This window comes from Cupressus sempervirens, chromosome 4, assembly GCF_028749045.1.
Source record: "Cupressus sempervirens isolate cs-2001-9-10 chromosome 4, ASM2874904v1, whole genome shotgun sequence".
Classification (NCBI taxonomy): domain Eukaryota; kingdom Viridiplantae; phylum Streptophyta; class Pinopsida; order Cupressales; family Cupressaceae; genus Cupressus; species Cupressus sempervirens.
The window spans coordinates 835,315,184-835,337,750 of NC_143121.1; the positions used below are offsets into that span (position 1 = coordinate 835,315,184).

Genomic DNA, 22,567 nt, shown 5'->3' on the forward strand with positions numbered 1-22,567 from the left:
ACAACCAGCTTATGTTCCTCAATCCCAACCTCAAATCCTATATCAACAGCAAGCCTTGCAGCACATGTAGCAATATGCGTGACCTCTCCCTCAACAACCCATCATCCACCATGCAGCTGCCCAAACAATGTACAATCCCTATCAGCAAATCCCTCACAGCCATCCATATTCAGTGGCCCCATCCAGTAGATACCTACCTCAAGGCACTCCTACATTGGGGGCACCCCAACCATCACCTATCAATTCAGAGTGGGAGCAAATGAAGACAGCTCTGAAAGCCATCCAAGAAGGGAATGATCCAAAGACATTCAAGTTTGAGAATGTGTGTCCTTACCCATTTGACAGAGCCATTACCATGACACCATTTCCCAAACACTTTGAGGTACCTAAATTTGACAAATTCAGAGGAAAAGGAGACCCAGTCACACATATCAAAGAATTTTACATGCATTGCCAGGACGTGGCATACAATGATGTCTTCCTCTTGTGCCTTTTTCCCAAAAGCTTGGCTGGAACAACTCTTGAATGGTTTTATAGAATCCCCTATGGCACAATTAAAAACTTTGCTGAATTATCTGAGGCATTTGTAGCCCAATATGCCCATCTTGTTGAAATAGAGCTATCAATAGTTGATCTTGTCCACACCAAGCAAAAAGGTGGAGAAAGCCTTGCTGAATACCTACAAAGATGGCAAACCCTTACCACCCGCATATCCTGCACCTTGCCAGAACGCCATGTGGTGAAAATGTTTATTGATAATGCACATCCCAGCTTGGCTCACCACATGACCATGAACTGTTTGCAGACCTATAAAGATATCAAAGAGAAAGGAATGATTCTTGAGCAAGGACTCATCAAAGATGGAGTGGTAAATATTTACAAAGAGGCCAACCAAAATCAATCACATTCCAATGACAAGTCTAGGTATTGGAACAAAAACAAGCATGTTGCAAAAGATGGGGTTACTGACACCAGACATGTGAATATCATTGGTCCTTCTCAAAACCAGTCTAACCCACCATATCAAACAAACAACCAACAAGCTATCAATTACCAATAACAAAATAACCAAAGCTATCAAAACTACAATACAAGACCCAACTTTCAAGGGTCTAACAATCAAGCTAATGCCATCAATGTAGCTGCAGGGCAAAAGCCCAAATTCCAACCTGCACCTAGAAACTATACACCCCTTGGTGAGCCATTGGATGTTATTTTTGAGAAATTGGCTAAGGAAAACCTCATCAAATTTCCTCCTACCCAGCAAATTGATCTGAGCCAATCCAAAGCTGCATGGTACAAGGACAATGAGCATTGCAAGTTCCATAGGGTAAATGGTCACACCACCCTCAGATGCATGAAACTAAAAGACTATATGCAGGACCTCATTAATCGGAAGGAAATCACTGTTGGTGCCCAAACCTCTCCCAATGCAGGCTTACAGATTTATCAAAATGCTTTTCCTCCACACAACAACCAAAATCCTAGAAAAACACCTATCCAAAACAACACCAACAACCGCCAGCCAAACCAACAGCATGGGAAGAACAATGACCACACTTGATCCTATATAGACTATGGTAGCTTTATAGGTTGTATATCTGAGAAAGAGCCTTCTATCAATGTTAACAATATCTGAGGACCAGACAATGAGTGTGCGGTCACCACTCGAAGAGTGCAATTTAACATCACAGGCCCACCAGTTTCATCAACACCATTAGCTCCATCAAAAAGCCGGTACAATATCTTGGAACAACTTGGGAACATGCCAGCCCAAATATCCATTTTAGACCTTCTCCACACTAGTCCTGTGTACAAAGACATCCTTGACAGTGCTCTCATAGAATCCTGTGTCCCTTCTGATATCAATGCTACTGATTTTCATAATCTTGTTGGACACCTTTCATCCTCATGTGCCCTATCTTTCAAACCCACCGACATACCCGCGGTTGAGCCAGATCACACCCTTCCGCTTTGCATAGCCATCATGGTATCCAATTTTGCCGTGAAAAGAGTAATGATAGATAAGGGATCAGCCTTGAACATTTGCACCCTAAAATTCATAAAAAAAGTTGGGTATACTAAGGCAGATATGATCAGTGAGGTTATCACCATCAAAGCTTATGACAACTTGGAAAGGACCACAGAAGGGACTATTTTGCTACCAATCAAGGTTGGGCCAATCATTCAAGAAACAGTTTGCCATGTTTTTGATCTAAACCTACCATTTAACATCCTCCTCGGCCGCCCATGGATTCATGCTATGAAGGCCGTTCCATCCACCTACCATCAGTGCATCAAATTTCCGCATCAGGGCACTAAGGTAACCATCCATGCCGATCCAGAACCCTTTGCTTACTGCAATGCGGTTGAAGCTTCATATACAAACCATTACCCTGGAATAGACATCGGCACAGCCATCGCCAGCTCATCCCACACTTGTAATGACGTAGAAACCATCCTCGCCTCCACCCTATCTACCGTAAAGATCAACAACAAAGGTTGTGGAGAATATAGTCTGTCAGATGCATTTGCTGTCGGAGCAATCCCACTTGATCCACATACCCATGGACGACTGACATATCACAAAGCTAGGGAGATTCCACCTCCTCGATACAAATAGTTTGGCCCAACCACCTTTGTGTCCTCAAAAACCCCTCTTCATGAAGAGCTCACTCCAGATATCAACAATTGGTTACATAAGGATGCACCTCCAAAAAATCAAGTACGCCTTGATCACTTCAGCCAAAAGTATCCCCAACAACATAAGCTCATCACTGAAAAATGGAACTATCAAGGAGGTGGACTAGGACCAGAAGAAAGGGGCATGCAATGCCCCATTGAAGCACATAATTGGGAAACGAAGTCAGGACTTGGCTTTGGCATACCCACAACTGGGGGCACCAATGAGAACGGTCACGCTTTTTCGAACATCCACCGCGACCTTGTCAAAATTGAAGACATTCCTGAGGAAGTTGAAAAGAGAGCCTACGACGATATCCCAGACCAAATCTTCCTAGGAGACTCTATTATCTGAGAACTATCCATCCATCTCATTGACCTACCACTTGCTCATCCACAACTCATAGATTGGGACCAACCAAGTGTCATACATATTGATGAGTTCGCATAAGAGGAAGCATTTCTAAGATTCATGGGAGCCGAAACTCCTCATAAGAAGACAAAGCCTGATTTTGCCGACATCTACAAGCTAGATCCCAAGGGGTATTTTGGAGAAAATCCCCAACCTAGTTTCGATACCCCTAAAACTAGAACTAAGGTAAATCTGGGACTAGCTAAGGCAGCGAAGAGAACCCCTCAGTAAGAAAATCCAGAGCCACAAGAAGAACATGAGGATTTAGTATTGCCTCCTCAAGATAATTGACTAGAGGTGTCTTCTATTCTAATAGAGGATACTAGAGAAGTCAACATTGGTTCTTCAGAGATCCCTAGAATTATTCACACTGCTGCATCCCTATCACAAGACCAAGCTGACCTCCTCTTTAAGGTTTTACGAGAGAACATTGGCCAATTTGCATGGTCATATCAGGACATGCCAGGACTTGATCCAAAGCTTGTAGTTCATCATCTTGCAGTCGATCCAAAGATCAAGCCCGTAAGACAAAAGCTTAGAAAAATGCACCCCAAGGTGGCCTTACTAGTCAAAGCTGAACTAGAAAGAATGTTAGTTGCTAAGGTTATCCGACCTATCAACTACTCAGAATGGATCTCCAACATGGTCCCTGTCACTAAGCCTTCTGGTGACATCAAAATCTGTACTGATTTTAGAGATCTTAACAAAGCTTGTCCAAAGGATGATTTTCCCTTGCCCAACATAGATATGATTGTAGATCTTACAGCTGGACATGAAATTCTATCCCTTATGGATGGATTTTTTGGGTATAATTAGATCAAGATTGCAGAAGAGGACCAACATAAGACAACATTTACTACCCCTTGGGGAACCTTTTGCTACACCATGATGCCTTTTGGCCTAAAGAATCCTGGGGCTACCTATCAAAGAGCTATGACAACCATTTTCCATGATCTTATCCATAGCATTTTGGAGGATTATGTGGACGATATCCTAGTCAAGTCTCATACCTTTATGGATCATCTTGCTGACCTAGAAAAAGTCTTTGATAGGTTGGCCCAATATCATCTCATGCTAAATCCCAAGAAGTGTGTCTTTGGGGTCACATCTAGCAAGCTTCTAGGCTTCATAGTTTCTAAACGAGGTATAGAGATCGACCCCAAAAAGGTCAAGGCTATCTTAGACATGCCTCCTCCCCAGACACTACGACAGCTTCGCTCTCTTCAGGGAAAACTTTAATCTATCCAGCGCTTCATCTCCCAACTTGTAGATAAGTGTACACCATTTTCACACTTGCTAAAGAAGAATGAGAACTTCAAGTGGGATCTTTTATGTCAGCGCAGCTTCGATCAGCTCAAGCAGTATCTCACCAATCCCCCTATCTTGGTTCCACCAGTTCCTGGTCATCCCTTGATCTTGTATATATCAGCAACACCTACTACTCTAGGGGCACTTCTAGCACAACATGATGATTATAGCAGAGAGAGAGCCATCTACTATATCAGTAGAACCCTAGTTGGTTATGAACTCAATTACACTCCTATGGAAAAAGCTTGTTTGGCAGTTGTTTTCTCAACTCAAAAGCTTCGCCACTACATGCTAAGTCATACCATCCAACTAGTCTCCAAGATTGACCCTCTCAAGTATATGCTCTCCAGAACAACACTTACAGGCCGTTTGGCCAAATGGGTTATGCTACTAAGTGATTTTGACATCCAGTACGTGGATGGAAAGGCAATCAAAGGGCAAGCTATAACAGATCACCTAGCTGATGCACCTCTAGTAGATGCATATCCTTTGCTCACAGAATTCCCAGACGAGCATATCTACCTAATTGAAGAACAACCCCCATGGAAGCTTTATTTTGATGACTCATACACCTCTAATGGATCAGGGGTAGGAATATTATTAGTTACACCTCAAGCAGATTACATTCCAAAAGCCTTCAAGCTACAATTCCGTAGCACCAACAATATAGCAGAATATGAAGCTCTTGTAGTAGGATTAAAGATAGCTGCAGAATGGAATATCACTGAGTTAGAAATCTTTGGCGATTCCTAGCTCATCATCAAACAAGGCTTAAATGAATATCAAACCAAAGATGAAAAGCTATTACCCTACAAAGAGCTAGTTGATCAGTTGACCCAGCATTTTACAAAGCTTCAGTTTACACAAGTGCCTTGAATGCAGAACAAGGCAGCAGATGCGATGGCCACTATCGGCTCGCTCTTGGAAATTCCCCAAGAAGCTATGCAGTATGAGTTTTTAGTTGAGAAGCTCCTCACACCTGCCTATGCGAATGAGGATTCAAACCATGTTTGTATCTTGGTTGGTCCCCAATCCCCTTGGTACCATGAAATTCACGCTTACCTTAATGATGGTATCATATCCCCTCACCTCACACGTACCCAACGCCAGAACCTCATCCGAAAATCATCCCGCTATGTTATCATAGCCAATACCCTATATCGTCGGGGTTATCACGATACTCTCTCTTGATGTTTAGATGAAAATGAGGCCGCGATGGCATTAAAAGAAGTACATTCTAGACTTTGCGGTGCCCACACGAGTGGTATTGTCCTAGCACGACAAATCCTTAGAGCAGGCTACTATTGGCCTACCATTGAAGAAGACTCTTGTGACTTTGTTAGAAAGTGCCTCCCATGTCAGTAGCATGCAAATCTTGTGCACGCTCCAGCACAAGATCTACAGCCTATTGCACCACCTTGGCCTTTCGCTTGTTGGGGCCTTGATCTAGTTGGAACTATTACCCCTCTCTCATCTGATGGACATAAATGGATAATAACAGCTACAGACTATTTCACTAAGTGGGTGGAAGCAGTCCCCCTAGTCTCAGCTACAGGAGTTCAAGTCTCCAAGTTCATCTTGTACCACATTGTTTGCCGCTTCGGCATCCCATCCACCATCTTCACTGACCACGGAGGTAACTTTGAAAATCTCAACATGGAAGAATTATGCACTTCCCTCCGCATCCATCACCACTTTTCTAGCCCATATTTCCCACAAGGTAACGGCCAGGTAGAGGCAACTAATAAAACCCTCCTAAAAATCCTAAAGAAAGTTGTCAATGATTTCGGCCATGATTGGCACCTTCAAATAAATCCGGCTCTATGGGCCTATCGAACTTCCTTCCGTACATCCACAGGCACAACTCCATACTCCCTAGTCTATGGTGCCGAAGTGGTATTACCTATAGAAGTTGAACTTCCCTCACTACGCATATCTTTGTGAGGGCAAATCTCAGATGAAGAATACAGAGTAGCTCGACTCACCCAGCTAGATCTCTTAGACGAGAAGAGACAACAAGGTTATGACCATCTCACAGTCTACCAAACTCATCTCAAAAGGAATTTAACCAAGAAGGTGCTCCCATGACACTTTCAGCCAGGTGACATGGTCCTCAAAGAAAATATGAAAGTCCAAGCAGATCGAGAAAAGAAAGGCAAGTTTGAACCTACATGGCTTGGTCCCTATGTGGTTACTGCCTCCTTTGGCTCCGGAGCCTATCAATTATCTACACCAGAAGGAGAACTTTTGAATGATCCCACTAAAATCATTCATCTCAAGAAGTTCTATGCTTGAAGATCCTTGGTATGCCCAGCTTTTGAAAAAAATACAAAAAAAATAGTAAAGAGAAATAAGCATCTAATGGTGAAAACTTGGCAATTCAAGTGCCTTGGATAGGTACCTTGGTGAAAACCTGGTAATTCAGGCGCCTTGTGTGCTTAAAGACTAATCCATTATCTATCACTATCCTATCCCTCATCCATCCACCCACCATCCCATAAAACACCTGCTTGTTCCCTTGGTGTTCCAATCAAATATCCAAAATCTGATGGAGCTTGTCAATACCTCCTATACAGCTTGTAAATCTTGTACCAAAGCTTGTATTATACCTTGTAAATCTTGTACCATACCTTGTATGTATCCGAATCTTGTCCAAAGCTTGTACCATATTCCAGCTTGTAAATAATCTTGTATCCTAGCCTGTATCCTATCACATGCACACGTAGAATCCCATTTTCCTTAAGATTTTCACAAACCATCTACCTATCCACCTATCAACTATTATAGACATCCCATCCTTCACAAACATTTCCATCTCACAAAAAAACCAAAACATGAACAAACTTGTACATTTGTAACATATCTTGGTCTGTCAGCTTGTACATCCTCTTTAGCTTAGTATCATTGTATCTATCCAGCTTTCATGTTAGTTCATCCTTGGTCAACATCTTGCACACATCGCACACCTTGGTTAGATATTCCAATGCATCCTTTAGCTAGATCTCCTGTCACCAAAGTGTTATCCTTCTTAGTTCAGCTTGCCAGACACATCACTCATCCAGATCCATCAGCTTAGGTGCTCTTTGATAGATTCTTGCTGGATATAGCTTTCCTCATGTCTGATATTGGTCCGTTAGTACCTCGTCCTACCCATCTCATTGGCAAACAGTTCTCTTTTGGATTTTCACTTTCTTTTGATTTGGGATCTTCCCTTTTGGGTCTTGAAATATCTTTTCCAAGCAATCTCCTTGTTCCCTCCTCAAGGTTGCCACGATCTTCCATATCATGGTATGCTACAAATGGGGCAATTAGAGCATAAAGTCTTGATCAGGTCTTTTGCTTGTTTTCTTTTTTTTCTTGTGGGTTACCTAGTGTCGTTTCCACGTTGCTTCCTCTAGGATTCATGTGTGATACTGGGGCAATCCTTGTGTGTTTGTTTTGAGTCAGTTCGTCAGTCCTCTGGATGGTTGGTAAAAAGGCCTTGATGTTCTTGGTAACCTTGGCAATTAACCAACAGTCCTATAGCAAATCTAGTGCTCAACTACATGGTGGTACTTCTCTTTGAAGTATCCCCCCGCTCAAAAAGCTTTAATGGATTCCCTTCATCTTCATTATCCCCCATCCATATCCTACATCTGTCGCTCCTACCCCAGCTTATGCATCAGTATCTCTTTGAATCACTCCTCACACTTAGCTTTAGGGATCCACAATCCTAGTCTTAGGGATCCACCAATCAAATCAATCCACCAAGCCTCATCTTTCGAGATCCACAATCCTAGTCTTAGGGATCTCCGAAACCCATCTTTCGCCAGTCTGACTCTTTGAAATCTTGTTGCATTAGCTTTATCATTCTATCATCCATCTCCCTACCATGGATTCCTTTTATAGCGCTCCACTCCTCCATCTCCCCCCCCACCAATCCTAGAAAGTCTTAAGCTTGCTTTACTATTGTGCCTCTGATTTCCCTTTATCATTCTCCCGTAGTGAGAGTTTGAGCTAAATCAGCCCCTTCTCTTCACCAACCTGCGTCTCAGCTCATCTCAATTTCTTGTACTTTTCAAAAAGTCATCGAGCCTCATTTCTCCCCCCGCCGCCTTCTTGAGGGGGCATCATCTAAGTCTAGCCTCTCCTCTTCTTATTCGAGACTGGGGCAACCTTGTTGCTAAAACATCTTCCTTGTGTCGTCTTCATGCGAACTTCTTTGAAATAGTGTTGTCTCAACACTATGTCAAAGAGGGGCAAAATGTAGACACCTAAATTTGATTACACTACTTTGGTAATCTAATTTAGCCATCTCTAAAGGCATCATTAATTAAATTCTTATTTAATTAATCCTTTGCCATCCCTAGTTGATTAATTTAATTAATCATCTATAGTCCTAATTGATAAATCAAATAATCTATTATTTATCAATTAAATCCTTTTCTCCTATCTAATTCCAAAAATCCCCATTTATTAAATAAATCTATTTGATAAATGAAATCCTCAAATTCAAAAACCCCTAACCTATCTCTAATCCTCCATTTAGCCTAATCCACCCCATACACCCATACTAACCAAACTTAGCCACTAACTCACCCACCCTCATTAATGCCATCCACTTGCACATCTCTAACATCCCTAATCTAATCCTAAACCCAAGCCTAATCCACCCCCTAATGTTGTCACATTCCTTAAACAAGTTTAAGACTTTCCTAATCCAAACCAAAGTCCCCCCTCAAAAAGCCCAACCACTAAGTCATGAGTGCTCTTACAAAACATAAAAGACTCTTACAAGCCCACTCATGACTCTTACACCCATCTTCCACACTCTTCCCTCTTCCACACTCATTCCTCTTACATCCCTCTTACATACTCAACCCCACTCATCATGCCTTTAACCAACCCTTTACCCTACCCTCTCACACTCATCCTCCTTGTGACAAGTGTCACCTTCCCATTGGTGCTAAACAAGCACAATCCATGTGCTCCCCTTTGAGTCCATCTTAGCCCTCCTTAAGCCTTCATCCATCCTTGCATCTAAGCCCTCCATCCCTCTACCCCTTAGCCTATAAATTGAATCCCATCCCAAGCCATTTCATCAACAATCTTTGAGCTAGAGTTACCATGCTATTTTGAGAACCAAAGCCATCAACCATACCCTTATAATGCCAAATTGAGAGCTCACAAAGCTACCAATTTTCCATTACCCATCTCCATTGAAGCATCTTTTGAGCATCTTGAGCATACATCCACAGCAAAAGGACACATCTACAGAATCAAGAAAGCATGGAGTGCTTTTTCTTGTGATGTTTGCACTTCTTGTTTTCTTTCTTTGTCTAAGCATATATGTGAATTTAGTTTTTGGTTTGTGAATGTTTACTTTATTTGTTAATGTTCTTTGCATACTAATTCTTGTTCTAGATGTTTATAATATTTAAAGATTTTATTTTCACTCTATTAGTATGGAACATAATTAATACTAGGAAGTAGACACCTTGTTTTGTATTAAGGATTATATGAAGTGCACCAGGGTAACATGTCCCATATCTGAACTCATTTTGGAGTCTAGTAATGGCTAATATTTTCCAAGAGTATAAATTATTTCTCTATTTCTCTTGTAGTTTTTTTTGTATGTTTGGATAAACTTTCTACAAAATTAAACAAAATTTTCATCATCTTTAGTTGATCCATTTTTCTTCATAGTCTATTGCATATATTTTGGAGCCCAGAATGGACATTTTATGTGCTATAAATTTCTAGCCAATCCCTCCTATGCCCACTCCTCATCAACCCATGTATAATGTCACATCTTTTAGATCAACATCCTACTATGTGAAACTGGATAGAACTTGATGATAGTTTAGAGTTGATAATTCCTTCAAGGTAATGCACTATGCTAGAGTATGATAATATATTTATAAATTGATGATAAAATCATGTTGCTACAAAAGTGACTTTCAAGTGGTTCACAAAGTGTAACCATGTTTAAGTAGAAAATGTTTGTTGCAATAATATATGTGAAATGGAAAACTTTATATCTAGAATTGATTGACAAGGATGAGATGTATGAGGTACACAAGTGCCCCTAACTACATTTGCACAAAGACCATAAGAATAATAAGTTAGATGTATCTACTACTAAATTGCCTTCTAGAAAATGAAAGAAATTTTTTTTCCAAAAATATAGCTCATTTACATCTACAACTTGTAGCTAAATATCTGGTTGTGACTGCAAAAGGGCATGGGGTGTATGTTCTTCTCATATCCAAATACTGGCTTGCTCCCAATATTTTCACTTGTAAAGATCTCATTAGCCATGAAAATAATACATGGATTTAAAAGCCCAATGCAACAATACTGAGAAGCAAGTTGAAACTCCCAGTTGGATCCTGTCAGCTTGCAGTACCTCTCAAAGCCAAAATTGGGCCATATTCGAGTGACCCTAAGTGCAAAGCATATACCACAATATTGCACTCAACTAATTTTTTTGTCTCTGGAGTAATTATTTTTCTTAGAGCATTCATCTAATAGGTTCCAAATGAGATTTAGTAATCTTATTAATTCAAAAATTAGAGCTAAGCATAGATGGGGACTTGAAATTGCAGGTTGGAAATCGAGGCAAATTGAAATAATTAGAAATAGAAAAGAGGAGTGTGAAGCATACAATGATTGAAACTATAGTAAGGTCTAACTTTGACAACTTATAGTATAAAAAAATATTACTTTTATAGATGCAGACTTGATTATCCTTAGAAACCTAGACTTTCTTTTTGGTATGCCAGAAATTACAACAATTGGAAATAATGCAATGCTCTTCAACTCTAGTGTAATGGTTATTGAACCATCCAATTGCATCTTTCATTTTCTTGTGGATCACATCAATGATATAGAATGATATTATGGGGGTGACCAAGGCTATTTAAATGAAATATTCATGTGGTGACATCATATGCCAAAAGGTATAATTTTTTTAAAGCATTTCTAGTTAAGCAATGTAGATGAGGAGCTAAAAACCTCTCTCTCTAGAGGTTAGGTTATGCTAGATAGTCTTTTACTCCACTACATAGGGGTAAAACTATGACTCTTCTTTTAAGATTTTCATTGTAATTGGAATAATCCAACCCTGCAAGAAATTTCTAGTGATGTTTCCCATGGTCATTGGTAGATACATTATTCCATGTCTAGGAGAGCCAACAACATTTGTCTTTTCTTTGATTAGAGAAAAAGGCTTATAGAAGAAAAGGTGAAGCAACAAAGCTACCTGATGAGCACTAGAAATATAATATTTTTGATCCATGCTTGTAAATATGAAAAGATAGTTTTTTATTTTATTTTGGGAGAGCATCTTATGTCATCATGGGGAAAAAAATTACACAAAAAATACTATTGAAGTTCCATCAACAACAGATGCATTGTAAATATATAAATATATATAGTTTGAAACACTCTGAATAACATAAATAAATATTTCACTTTAAAAATATATATGTAATAACTCAAAGAAACTTCCCTTGTGCAAGCTTTATTAAAAAGAAAGTTTAAAAGTGGTTAAAACACAATTCACAATATCATAGAGAAACTCATCATTACATCAATAAAATCAATGAATCCAAAACTATTAGCTTAAGAGTTGATAATAGGCATAATATGTTGATACATGAAATTCTTTTTTGGGCTTTGGGTATGTCTGTGGGTAGATACAAAAAATAAATTAAAGAAATATATAGATTTGTAAAAATACATTATTTGATAGTATGATACTTCATATTGATCAATGTCAGATGGGAAAGATAAATACTAATTACCAATTGATAGTTCTAAATATTGAAATAATTTGTCTTTCAAATAAGAAATTCAATGAGAATGAGAGTCATAATAAGTAAAGAAATAATTTTTTTGAAAAAGGAGGGGTAAAAATTTATTCAATCAAATCCAAGTTACAAAGTAGAGGCTAAAGGCCCAAATCAACACTACATACTCCTGTCCTCCAGTAACAACTATTCAATGATCCCACAATACTGAGGAGGTAACTCATCCCCATCATTAATATCCCATCTACCCACATACTTTGAAGCCTACTTTGCCAAAAAATCAACTACTTTGTTCCATTCATGAGGGATATGATGAAAGGACACAAAGTCCAAGGAACTACAAAGACTAAGAATTTGTCTAGCCAAAGATGAAAGTTGCCAACTAGCATCCTCCAACCTTTAATTATTTAGCATATCCACAAAAATTTGAGAGTTAGACTCACAGATGATCTTCTGCTACCCTAAAGAGCAACCAAACTCAATGGAAACCTTGATAGTGAGGGCCTCCATTAGATTATTAGAATGTTGACCCTTGTCAATAGAGAAGAGAGAAACCACTACACCATTACTACCTCTACCAATAGCCCCAATACTAGCATGACTAGGGTTCCCCTAAGAAGAACCATCTGTATTGATCTTCAAGATCCCAGTTAGGGGAGGAGCCCACCTCCCATCCTGACAAACCCACTGCTTAACATGGCTATGCCTTTTCCATGAGTGCATCTTCGACTATTATCTCCAAAGTTTAGATTCCTCACAATAACTTGATTCCTAGTATTCATAGTATTAGACATATCACACTTTGCATAAATAGTCTCTTGGATTCTATTAAGAATTATCTTCCATAGTTGAAATTTTCATAATTTGGCATCACAAAATTTTTTGTAGTTCCTTTCTAGCCAAAGGTTCCAAACAATGAAGATTGACACAACCATCCAGGCAACCTGTAAGAAAGAAGTCTTCACTGGAGGCCTACCCAAGCTCTCCCAAAAATCAATAAGAGAAGTAGCATGAATACAACTATGAAACCAATCCTCCCACCATCTATGCCATATCTCTCTTGAAAAAGGAAAAAGAAAAAATAAGTGGGAAAAACACTCCTCATTGTGCATACAAAGAAAGAAAAAATTAAGGTCCCTGAAAATGTCATTTGTGAAGATTCTCCTAAGTGAGGCATTTCTTCTGAGCCAACAACCATAAGAAAAAGTTACATATGGGCCAAGAGAAGTTACTCCAAGCCTTCTTCCACTAGTGCCCTTTAGCCAGACCGTGTAAGTTCCTTTCAAGAATAGCATAGCCTTGAGCCACAATAAATTTACCTTTTGGACTAGGACTCCAAGCCAAGCTGTCAATCCCATTAAGGGAGCTAAAAAAAATATTCTCCAAAACTTTAGAAAGAAGGGCATGATCCTCATTAGAGCCACCAACTAGCCACTATTGAGGATCCTTCTAGCAAGTCACCTTAACCTGACCCAGACATTTGATAGTCTTAAAATGCTCCACCTTAAGCCATGCAACATTAGTAAAAGTATGGGAAAGGGGTAGAAGCTGGGGAAAGCTAGAGAGAATGGGAGGGTGGCCATCCCAAGAGTCCTACCAAAATAAAGCATCCGAGCCTCTATTACAAATCTAGAAGAGACCCTCCTTAACAAGTTGGGCTCCCTTCTTAAGTGTATCCAAAATATTGGAGCCTTTACCCACCAAAGGAAGTCATGACACCTCAAAGAAATTCACACTAGGAAAGTACTTATGGGTAAGAATCTTGTCCCAAACTTGATCTTGATTGTTACACCATCACTAGTACAACTTGGTAGCCAAGGCCATGACAACAAGAGCCATTGATCTAAGCCCAAGGCCCCTGGCATATTTTGGCCTACACACAGACTCCCACTTGACCAGGCTCCACTTTGAGGATAGAAGGCTACTAGACCAAAGGAATTACTAAGGTAAAGCATAAAAGTCCCTCACAAAATTAGAGGGGGGAACCTAAACACAACACCTATAAATGGGGAGAGACTACACCATAGTCTTTAGTAGAACCACTCTCCTAGCAAAAGATATCATTTGTAAGTCTAGTGACTAACCTTACTCCTAAATTTATCTAAAATCCCCTACCAGTAGTCCCTCCAATAAGCACCCAAGGACAAAGGGACCCCAAGGTACATCAAAGGAAGGGAACCAATTTGAAATCTAAGAATTCTAGCAATCCTATTCTGAATAAGCTAAGGAGTATTAAAATTATAAATAGAAAACTTAACACCATTAATTCTCTAACTTAAAGCTTTCAAATAGGTATCTAAAGCTTTCCTAATATTTACTGCCTCAATAATTCTAGCCATGCCCATAAATCTAGTATCATCGACAAGCTAAAGATGAGAATAAGGATAGTCATATTTCTAGCTCTAACCTTGGATAAGACCCTGCCACACTTGAGTTTTTATAAATCTTCCAAGACCCTCTACCATGATAATGAACAAGTAGGGAGATAGAGGGTCCCCTTGTCGAAGTCCCCAAGAGGCACCAAACAACTTTGAAAGTTCTCCATTAACAAGAACTTAGAAGGAGGACTTGGTCATACAGCTAAGAACCCACTCCACCCACTCCTCAGCAAACCCAAAAGTCAAAAGAATTTTCTATAAGAACTCCCAAATCACCCAATAATAAGGTCTAGCCATGTACAATTTAATTAAAATAGCTTTCTCCTTAGAAGTAGCCATAGAGTGGACTACCTCCATTGCTATCACAATCCCATCCAAAATTTGTCTTCCATCAATAAAGCCACCTTGTTTAGTAGAGATCAATGAACCAAGGAGTGACTTAAGTCTCTCACCTATCAATTTGGTGATTATCTTGTAGACAATAATACATAACAATATAGGCCTAAATTGGTCCAACTAATTAGCCCCTTCCTTCTTAGGTATGAGAGCCAAGAAGGTAGAATTCAAAGACTTTAGCATCTATTTATTCCTATGTGATTCCTAGACCACATCTAGGAGATTATACTTTATTATCTCCTAGAATTCTTGGAAAAACTCAATCAAAAAGCCATTTGGGCTAGGGCCCTTACCTTTCTTCATATTAAACACAACTTTCTCCAATTTAGGAAGCAAGGTAGGGCTTAGGAGGGTTCCATTCATTTCTGAAGAGACAAGGTGAGGGATACAATCCAAGATGTCCTACTCCTCTGCCCCAATAGATAGATCCTCTTGAGTAAAGAGATTAGAGAAGTAATTGACTACTTCCCTAGAGATATCTTCACAAGAAAAGATCTAAGTAACATTAGTTAAGACAAGAGAGGAGAGAGAGTTACCATGCCTTCATGCCTTAAGAAAGTTGTGAAAGAAAGCAATGTTCCTATCCCCCTCATGAAGCCAATCGACATGAGATTTATACTTCCAAAAAATCTCCTCCTGAAGCTCCCATTCTTCTAGATCCTTAAGTGTTGAGGACTCAACTTTACTTAGCTCAAAGTTCAACCCATGGTCATGAATTTGGTGGGTAATATTATCCAGCTTGGTTTGAGCAATAGTCTTCTAAACATGTAGATTCTCGAAACACTATTTATTCCATCTCTTAAATCTGTACATCACATGTTGAAGCCTCTTACTGAAAGTATACATGGCTGTACCATGGGTAGGAGTCCCCTCATACCACCAATCCACCATAAGATTAGGTAAAGAAAATTTTCTAAGCCACATCAATTGAAATTTGAAAGAGGGATTCTTGGTGACTCTATAGAAAGTGATGGAAAGCTTAACAGGCTAGTGATCTGAGCCCCTCCAGTCAAGAATTTTAGAATTGGTGATCCACCTGTTATCCATCCAATAGGAGGAAACCAAAAATCTGTCAAGCTTTTCTGAGATAGCCTCACCATTGCATCTCCAATTATTCCATGTAAAGACACCATTGGTTGGCTTCACATCAATGAGAATCAATGAGCCAATCATATCTTTGAGTAGATTTGAAGATGGGTCCAACCTAGCTAGCCCACCTCATTTTTCCTCTAGACTAGTAACTACATTAAAATCTCCAACCATAATCCATGGAAGAAAAGGGTCTAGGGATTGGATGAATCTAATATGAGCTCATAATTGGGATTTACCTAAAAAATTAGTAGGAGCATAAATATTAGATAAAAGGCACCTTTCTCCAATCTCAAAACTAGTGGCAACCAAAAAAATGGAGGACTAATTGGAGATCCACCATAAGGGGGAGACTTTCCTTGGGTCCCAGAGCAATCCACCCCCCCTATGCTATTCATGGCACCCACCCCTTGCCAAGAGCCTTGGGGCTAGATACACACAACATAATTAGCCAATCTATCCAATGAAAGCTTAGTTTCCTGAATAAAGACCATATCAAGAGATTGAGACTTAATTAATCTATGAACAACCTTTTTTTTGGGGATGCTATTCAACCCCCTCACATTCCATGATAGCACAATCATTTATGGGGGTGAGAGAAATGAGAATCAATGGATTTCATAGACCTAGACTCAACCAAATTTTCACCCATTATCTTCACCTTCTCTTGATTAGTCTTCCTACCACTCTTTGATAGTTTATCTAAAGGACCCTTTTTGAAGGATTTTTGCTATATGCCTAAGACAAGAGGAGCCTTATTACTCTTTGTAGAATCAGAGGTCCTCTTGGGTGTATAGGCCAATAGCCACCAAGACTGGGCCCTTTGAACACTATGACCACAAAGATCTCCATTATCCTAAACAAGAGGAGGCAAATCAATATCTAGCTGTCTACTTGTTGGTCCCCTATAAACATAATCTAATCCTCCCTTTACATATCCCCAACTTGAATCTCCTGTTGACCTTTGGCCCCAAAAGAGAGCTCAATTAGGATACCTTCCTCTTGGACCATGTCTCCAAGAGCATCAAACCTATTAAAGGTGTCATCAGTCTACTTGTCCATCTAGGTTCTCTTCTTACCTTTGCCTTTGTTACGATACTTAACTTGAGTAAATCCCTCAATATCAACAAGTCCATTAGATAAAGTAGCCTTCCTCTTGTCCTCCCTAGGGGGTCCAGGGGCATCCAAGGTGGGGGTCTTATTCTTGGAACATTTGCAATGTAAATTCCCATATTCATGGTAGATTCTACATATAAATTCTAGGGTCTTGTAATCCAGCTACTGGATTCAGGAAACTAAGCCCATACAAATATCCATAGAATATGGTAATGTATTATTTAAATCAACTTTTACAAAAATACAAGAAAAAGAGATTACCTTATGATCTTGAGTCTATGTAGTCGATCCCATAGGTTTTCCAAGAAGCAGTGAGATTGAGTGAAGAATATCCTCCCTCCAAAATTCTAAATGAAGTCTTGGCAAGTGAACCAACACCAAAACTCAAGAGGGGATTTCCTCAACAGAGTTAAAGTCCATGTGCTAAGGCTTGATGAAGAACCCCACCTGATTAAAGAAATAAGGGCCACCTTCAAAAGCCTTATTCCTATCCAACATGCTTGAAAAGATAACCATAAAATAATTATTAGTTGCTAGTAGAATCTCCATATCTCCTTATGGGTTCCACACTCAGTGAGCCCAATAATCCAATACAGGAAATGAAAGGTGAAGGCCCAGAAATTTGCAAATAAGAGCATGATTACTCCAATACTCAACATCCTTTGAAACTTGTTTAGGTGGAATAACCAAAATTGGCTGGACCTCATCTTTCTGCAAACATCCATTAGTTTTCTGTAATTGAAGCTTCCCATTTGGAGAGGATTCTCCTTTCCCTGATTGAGGTTTACCATTTAGATCCTTACTACTAGCATGAAACACTAAATTTGGCTCACCCATCTCCAAATATCCACCAAAAGGTAGGGAGGAAGCGATGCCATGATCCCCCATTCACCCCAAACTCAGACTTAGTAGAAAAAAGTAGGAAAGAGGGGGCAAAAGCCCCACACCCAAACACCACCATAGACCCACACCAAGGACATGGTAATGAAAAAGATTGGGTTGCAAATGACCACCCATGGCCAGAGGAGGAACAAGCCACCCAAATCAGCAGCACCCACCCAAGCAAAAGAAAGTAGCAGCCCCCAAAATTAGCTAACAATCACATCGCAGGGAGCAGAGACCCATCACAAGTCAAGCTAGGGCACACAGGCTGTAGTATTAGACCAAGAATTGCACACCATCCTCCAATCCTAATTCAATATCTATTTTTTAAGTAAAGAAATACATTTTAAATGCTTTTAAACTATATTTATTTAAAAAAAACTTTTAGGATACAAATGTTCTTTGATAGTCTTGAGAGCCTTTCACTTGGTCTATTACTTTTTCAAATATACATTTCTTAAAGATGAATTGCAAAGGCTAAAAAAATGGCCAGGATGACTAGAATTATATTTGAATATGAATGTTAGCTTCATAATGCAAGTCACAGGGTGTACTCAAAACTTATTTTATTTTCTATAGTTGAAGGGTTTTTTTATTGGAGTAGTTGTGGACTCATAAGTTTTAAGGGTGTTTTGTTTCTAATTGGAATTGGATATTTAGTGGAATAAAGAGAATGAGCCCTTAGTAAGTTATTGAAATTAGCTCCTTGTTAGATGAAGAATTCAATCCTAATCACAAGACCAAGAAAACCTTTCATAATAACCATCCTCCTGGTGAGAAGAGGGTTTCTATCATAGGGGTTTCTGAGATTCATAAAAAAGATGAAATAGGACATCAAGAAAATTGACGATGACTGCATTATTTTGGAATCTAACCTAGAAAAGAGGGATTATAGATTGAATATATAGTTGAATGGATCACCAAAGGATTTTCTTATTATGGCAGAGAGTGGATAGGTTGCATGTAGAAATTATCCTCATGCAAGGAATCTTTGTATAAAATTATTTCAAAACTATGTCACATCACAAGTATTGTGAACTATGCTACTGTAATGTATGTGATGTTCCTACTCCATGTTCCCACTGGAACAATCAATGGGATGCTATTCATTTCTATGCTTCAGACAAGGATAAATTGTGGAAATTGGTAAGGGAAACAAAAAAGATTAAGTTGGCATGCATTGTTAAGCATTGAATCTCAATGACAATGATTAGCTCCAATTTTCTCAGTTTAGATTGGTAGCAATAGTGAGATGAGTTCAAGAGTGGTTACATCTATCCTTTGTATATGATCATTTTTTTGGCATAATTTTAGTGCCTTTTTATAATATGTTAAGGGGAGATGGATACCTCTATTTTCACATAGAAAGATTAGTCCTGTGATTTTGGTTTAGAAGATATATTTATTTTATTATTGCCTCAATCATGTTTTAGGTGAAATGTATTATACTTTGGAAACATGATTTTTTTGAAGTCCCATGTTAATTAAAAAGATAATTGTGTACTTATGTACCTAGATATTTTAGTCTTGAAAATAATTCTTTGTTGGAAGACTTGTAAGGTGATAATAGATTATTTTGTAATTAAAAACAAAAAAATGTTCTTTGATGAAACAACCAAATACTATTTGAGCTTGGAGATAGATTAGATCCCAATGGTATGGAACTCCATATTTGATCATTTGAATATAATACAAAAGAGAGTCTCAAAATAATACCAATCTAAAACCTGGACATACACAAGTGACCTGTAGTTGTAGTAGAAACTTCTCTAGGAAATATGGATATGCTCCTTTTGGGTTGTCTATTATCAAGATCTATAGCATGTGGCTCTTACAACTAAAAACTAGGTTGGATAGTGGTTGTGCTGAGTTGGTTACATCTAAGGAGACCAAGGATCTATTATATAAATAGTAATAATTGGCTATTAGATTGCATTGGTATAATGGAATTTGAATACTCAAGAAAGGGAGGCAAGCTCTTTATTTTGAAGGTTTGTGACATTTGGGCTCTCAACATCATTAATTGGGAAATGTAGTTCATATGTTAGCTCTATGATTCTAAGGCTATGAAATATGGATATTGAAAAACAAGATGTGGGTGCTAGATTCTGAAATTTCTTTTGGCATCCAAATCCACTAAAACATGACACAAACATACATTTTAATACTTTTTGGTTTGATCACTATCAGACCATATAGAATTTGGGTATTAAGAAACCATAATTGTGTGCCTAGTTCTATGATTCTAAGCCCCTAATAAAAAATAGGGGACTACTAATTTACTAAAGACTTCTATAAAATATATATAATGAAATAGAGGCATATGGACCAAGTATACATCCCATGCAGTCCAAGAAGTAGTGTGTCATGTAGAATCTTAATGCAATATTAAATAACAACAATGAATGGTTGTCATATAGATATTACACATAGCTATGAGTTTACATCCCAAAGAGAGCATCTATTATAAAAAAAGCCTTTGATTTGGCTCTCTTCCTGTGCACTTCACTTTTCACCAGTGGCCAACAAAGTGAGAAGACTAAACAATTTATCTATCTTTTTGTGCATAAGAGGGAAACAAAATGTATAATTAGATCAAAAAGTATGGGAGTTCCCTTGGGTTACATCCATTAATTTTCTATTGTGAAATTATTACACTAATCCTATAATACTATGGTCTAGACACTTTTTATGTATAGATTCCCAAGAAAAAGAACTCAACTAGTACAACTCTAATCTACAATTTTTAGGATTTCAATTGTTTTAAACTTCTTTCTATATAGAAGCCTATGCTCAAATGACCCCTTCATATTTCACAATGATTAAAATTGGGTTGTAAGCCAATATTAAACCTATCATTTTATATTTACCATGGTTTTTTAAAGTTCATAAATTTGTAGATTGCAAAATTGCATTTTCCCTATCCAAAAATCTGTTATTGGTCTTAGGTAGATGCTAACAAACTATCATGCTATGTGAGGTTAATTTTAGAATTTTTATTAAGGAACATCTATATACTTTAGATTTTATTCAAAAGATAAAAAAGATTGTAGATTTCTATTCAAGAGACATAGAAGGAGATTCAAAATATATAAAGTAAAGTAGATTTGAAATTTTCAATTATGAAATTCTCTATGTCTCTCCTTGACTCTATCTTATATAATTTGGACTTATGGATTCTCCATCTTGTCGCAATTACATTTGATCTCCTCAACCACTCCCCCTACATCACTTGATAACTTGGTATGATATTCATATTCTACGTAACTAATAAAAACACAATCTAACACACCTAAAATTTAAGAAATTCCTCTTTGATCACTGATGAGACAAAGATTACAAACTTGGTTGGTAATAAAATCACTATAAAGAAATAAGGAAAGTGGCATAAGTTTTTAGGATTGAAGTAATATATAGATAGAAAATTTATTAGAAAGATTCTATTCCACAAGATCTCCATTTTCATGTTGATGTGATGTAGAAAACATAGAAATAAAATGTAAAACAAATTATTGTAACATTACTTCTAGTATTGTTAACTCAGATCCCTGGAGGCATCTGATGTTCTAATTCTAGCACATTCTCAATCTTACCTAGTACCTATTACTTTAAAAATGATGTTATAATTTAATGCATAAATGTTTTTTTTCAATTCCTAGAAGATCCTCCTGATTGGTCCAATTACACTACCGAATTAATTTTCCAATAATAATATGTACCATAACTACAGTAGATATACAAAGAAGATAAAATACAACACTTTTGAAAAAAATGTTTAAAAATCTAAACATATCCATTGTAACTTAGAATTGATTTGTGTAAACTAAGTTTTCAAATCTTAAATTTAACCATCAAATAAGATAGATCACCAAGTTAAAAACTAGGGTATCTTGACAACATTCAGAGTGTCAAATCCATACAAACATGTTAGAGAATTGAAATTGAATGGAATATTACATTTACCTCCTACTTACTCAGATTTGGATCCCCATGTCAAAAAGGATATTTACTAACTCACAAGATGAATTCAACACAACCCTTAGGAATGATAATGAAGCCCAAGAAGTAAGGTTATATCTTCTTTATAATGAATGTGCTAGTCTGGGTAATATCTTTAGCGTAAGGTCATGCATTCTATCTAGTGATGGCAAACCTATAGTTACTCTTGCTGATAATAAAGAGCTCTTAGAATTATCAGAAATAGATATGTCTTCAAACTTATTCATCACATAAATTATGTCACCATTTTCTCTTCCAATAAAATCTCTCATGACTTTGTTCACTTATCTAGTAGAAGCAAATATGCTAATCAAAATAGAACCACTAACCAATTTGGGAGGAAAAGAACTTCCCATACTAACAAATCTTTGTATTATCTGTACTGGGGGCATGGATGAGTGACCAACACCCAAAGTCTATTGCAAGGAAACAAAAGAACGAAAAACTTGTGCTCCATTAAAATTTGTCATCATAATAGGAATTGCACCTTGCAGACCTACAACATATTGCTT

General features: G+C 38.0%; 1 pseudogene; it reads left to right on the plus strand.

Annotated features, from left to right (window-relative positions):
- Positions 1–10,380: 10,380 nt before the first annotated feature.
- On the plus strand, positions 10,381–11,802 carry LOC149563978 (UDP-glucuronate:xylan alpha-glucuronosyltransferase 1 pseudogene; annotated as a pseudogene).
- The last annotated feature ends 10,765 nt before the right edge of the window (positions 11,803–22,567 follow it).